Source organism: Choloepus didactylus, chromosome 16, assembly GCF_015220235.1.
Source record: "Choloepus didactylus isolate mChoDid1 chromosome 16, mChoDid1.pri, whole genome shotgun sequence".
In the NCBI taxonomy this organism is placed as follows: domain Eukaryota; kingdom Metazoa; phylum Chordata; class Mammalia; order Pilosa; family Megalonychidae; genus Choloepus; species Choloepus didactylus.
Genome location: NC_051322.1, coordinates 86,051,567 through 86,056,269, shown reverse-complemented (window position 1 = coordinate 86,056,269; position 4,703 = coordinate 86,051,567).

Genomic DNA, 4,703 nt, shown 5'->3' with positions numbered 1-4,703 from the left:
TATTTGCCCATTTGCCAGTGAGGTATAACACCATGCCATGCATCCAACAAAGGCACTAAGCAGAATTCATAAGGAAATAGATGCTTCAAACATCCGAGTTTTTCCTTCTCTTTCAGTCTTAGTACATTATAATCAGAGCCATGTAATTTTTTCTGAGTGTTATCAAATAAATTTACTGGACACCATATATATGCAAAGGAGTGGGGAGAACACAATAGAACAAAACACAAATGTTATCTTTTCCAAAATTAAGTTGATGGAGGTTCTCTACAGCTGCGCTTGTTTCTAAAGTTTGTTTTGGATGACAGAGCATTTTTATTTTTTATTTTTATGTTTTATTACTCTGGGGAGTGGGTGGATTTCAGTTCTAGCAGTTCTAACAGGAGACCTGATGAGCTGTCATGACTGATACAAAGGGAGTGTTTAAGAAACTACCATGTGTTCATGTCACCTTCCCCCATTCATCACCCCCTAGACCCACCTGGGCACTTTGTGATAGGAACTCCACCCCATGCCCTCCATATCATCCCAGCCTAGTACCCTGGTGGAAACCAGATTTCACTCCCACCATACAGTCCCATATTTCACCAGACCTCATCCCTGTATCCACTGCATACTTCTGTCCCCAATTCTGTTCACTGATACCCCTCAAGGTCCCACTTTCCCTCCAGCCTCCCACAAGAGCAGAAGTGCCAGCAGTTCTTCCCAAGGTTCTAGCTCCAACACTATTCTGGGTGAGAAGGAGGCTTTGAGTTAGAGCCCTGCATGGGAGAGCTCATGAAGAAGCCAACATTGAATCAATCCGTGGTCTTCAGTCATGGTCTCCATTCTGCTGTCCCCACTCTGTCCATATCTGGAACTTCTTTTCCAGTGCTTGAGTTCCCATGAGTGTATTGTTGGAGAGAGGAAGCAGAGGAACTTCTGGGTTGTCTCACTTCAAACCAAGCCTTGTGAGATCTATGGTGAAGTGTGAACCAGAAAATGCAGGGACAAGGTTACCATGAACACACATGCACTGACTTCCTAATTACAAAAGAGTGGGAGAGGTCCATTGTGGAGGAAAGAGCATGCAGAATGGCAGCAGAAGGCTGAGCACAGGTGCAGTGTGGAGGAATTGGGTCCTCCCAACTGGGTTTTGTTAGTTGGCCTTGGAGAAAACAAAAGGTCTGTGAACACATTTGGACTGGGCAGTAGAGTCTAGTCAGGTATATGTGGTATCATCTCTCCACACTAATTGAAAACTCTTGCACAGCACTGTTATATTTTTTAAAAAAAAATTAGAGAAGCTGTGTGTTTATAGAATAATCATGCATAAAATACAGTATTCCCATACACGACTGTACCTAGAAAAAACATGATGAGACAAGTGCATCAGATGCATGGATCTGGTAGATTCTGACAGGGACTTTGAACCTAGGAGTAATTTTAACTCTTCAAATATTTACTGAATGCCTTAGGGCAGGTGCTGTGTAATATTCTGGGGCTAAATGGGAAAAGACACAGAAGCAGATCCACCAAAAGTGAAAGGGAAGCCAGTAGCTAATACCTTGAGAGAGGGGTAGGCTTGTTATCCAAGGAACAACTTGGGTTAAACAAGCTGGGTTACAACTCTCCCTTTAAATGACAGTTTTTTACATTATTGAACCACATTAATATTAAAAGTAAGCTAAAAGAAAAGTTATGGTCTGCTTTACAAAGACAAAGAAATGGTACAGGGGAGAAACAGATAAGATCACACATCAGAGGGGTCAGGGACATCCAGGCACAGTGTCCAGGTTCTGCTCCAAGAAGTCCAGGATGTGTCTCACCTTCAAATCATGATCCACCAAGGTAAGTGCAAGGTAAGAGCATTATTTCTTGGTCCCAGGAAGTGAAGACATGAGTTTGCTAAGGGGACTTTTACATGCCATTGTTCACACAGCCAAATCAGGTTGTATAAACCATATACAAACTAGTTATCTGTATATTTTTACTAAACTATGGAGACAAGCTGTTACAGTCCCTAACATGGAGATTTGTGGATCTTAAATGGATCATTATAAATCATGAGCTAGCTATATTGCATTTCTTACTCAGGCAAAAGTCAACATCATGATTGAAGGTGACCCTGGAAATAAACAGAACCCCAAAGGACAGCTGCAAGTTCACACTACCTTAAAAACATATCAATAGGGAAATAACTAAATAAACATGGGAATGCAAAAACACAGAATCCTATGCAGCATATTGGTGAAGAAAAATGGCAAAACAGTATAATTAATATGGTCTACTAATTAAAAAGAAAATACGCCATTATACATACTCCCTGGTTACATATTTATGTTTGTAAATGCAGAGAAAATGTTTTTATCATAGGTGAGAGATGGCTGTCCTAAATACCCCTTCCTCTAGCATGCAGAGGCTTAATAAAGTTTAACTGACAGCACAAGGGTATGAATTTAGAGAGTATGTGAGCCAGATGCTGTATCTACCATCTTTCTCTCTTTCAGAGTTAGATCTCTTAGGGCTACAGAGAGAAAAGGGTATTGGAGAATGTATCCTGCTTCAATGCAATGCCCTTGAAATGGTAGGACATTTGAATGATAGGTGGGTAGGGGGTGCTGTGAATTTGGAAACAATGACTGAGACACTGGAAGAAAAGGAGTGAACATTCAGGTGAGCCCAAGTTGTGACTATCATATTCTGAAACATGGAAATATTTTCTCCTTCATTGAAGTTAAGGACACTGGGATCCAGTGACCGCCTCACAGATCAGACACAAAGACCAACATCCTCTTCTCTTCTCTGTTTCAATCCACATTTTATCAACTTAAATTGGTAATATTATGAGCTATTAAGCCTGCAGATTCTTGGATAAAACAATACAGACTCAAGTTTTGGCACTTTTGAACAAGGATCCTGTGATGGTTAGGTTCATGTGTCAATTTGGCCAGGTGATGGTGTACAGGTGTCTGGTCAAGTAAGCTCTGGCCTAATCATTACTGCAAGGACATTTGTGGCTGGTTAATAAACCAGAAGGCTGGGTTAATAAATCATCAGTCAATTGGCTGCAGCTGTGACTGATTACATCAATTAAGGTTGTGTCTTCCACAATGAGAGAATGCAATCAGCTGGATTTAATCCAATCAGTTGAAGACTTTTAAGTTAGAAAGATAGAGGACCTTCACTTCTTCAGCTAGCCAGCAAAGTGTTTCCTGAGGAGTTCATCAAACACATTCATTGGAGTTGCCAGTTTGCTGCCTGTTGTACAGAATTTGGACTCATGCATCCCCACAGTTGCATGAGATACTTTTATAAAATCTTATATTTAGATATCTCTTATTGACTCTGTTCCCCTTGAGAACCCTAACTAATACAGATCCCAAGTTCTTTGTTACTCCCATCATATTGTCCCTGCCTTGAATCTGGAATATGTGCCTGCTATACCAAGAGTATATGGCAACAGAGGTGTTATATAATTTTCCAATTATATGTCATATGAAACTAGCAGCTTCCAGTGACTCTGAGAATCCAGCCACAATACCGTTGGGAAGCCAAGCAGCCACATGGAGAGGACTTGGGTAGTTGTTTCACCAAGGGAGTTGTGCTGGTTTGAATGTATTATGTCCCCCAGAAAAAGCCATATCCTTGATGCAATCTTGTGAGGCAGACAATTAGTGGGGATTAAGTTGGAATGTTTGGATTAGGTTGTTTGCATGGAAATGTGCCCCACCCAACTGTAGGTTATAACTCTGTGAGATATTTCCATGGAGGCATGGCCCCACCCATTCAGGTGGGCCTTGATCAGTGGAGCCATATAAATGAGCTGAGGGGCAGAGGGAACTCAGTGCAGTTGTGAGTGATGTTTTGAAGAGGATCTACAGCCAAGAGGGACACTTTGAAGAAAGCACAGCAGCTGCAGATGAGAGACAGTTTGAAGATGACCATTGAAAGCAGACTTTTGCTCCAGAGAAGCTGAGAGAGGACAAACATCCAAGTGCAACTAAGAGTGACATTTTTGAGGAACTGCAGCCTAGAGAGTAATGTCTTGGGAGAAAGCCATTTTGAAACCAGAACTCTGGAGCAGATGCCAGCCACGTGCCTTCCCAGCTAACAGAGGTTCTCTGGACACCATTGGCCATCCTCTAGTAAAGGCACTTGATTGCTGATGTGTTACCTTGGACACTTTATGGCCTTAAGACTGTAATTGTGTAACCAAATAAACCCCTTTTATGAAAACCAATCCATCTCTGGTGTTTTGCATTCCAGCAACACTAGCAAACTAAAACAGGAGTCATACCATCCATGAAGTTTGAATCACCGTTAAATTATTTGTCACCTCTAGAATCTTTGAATAAGTTACTAAGCCTCTTTAAACCTTATTTTCTTAGTTATAAAATTGGACCAATAATAAATTCCATTTCATTGGATGTTTATTAAAATTGAGGATCAAATAAGATAATATTCCAGTTATTTATTGCTGCATGACAAACCAAGACAAAATTTTATGGCTTAAAACAATTCATTTTATTTTTTCTCATGATTTTTTGGGCCAGGTAGGTTTCAGCTGGACAATTTTTCTGCTCCACATGTCATTGATGAACATCAAATGTTGATGTTTAGCTAGCAGTTTGGGCTGATCTAGAGTAGCAAGGCATCATCACTCATGTGTCTGATGCATTAAGAGTGGGAGTTGGGAGGCTGTTCTCTGTGGGACTAGGGAA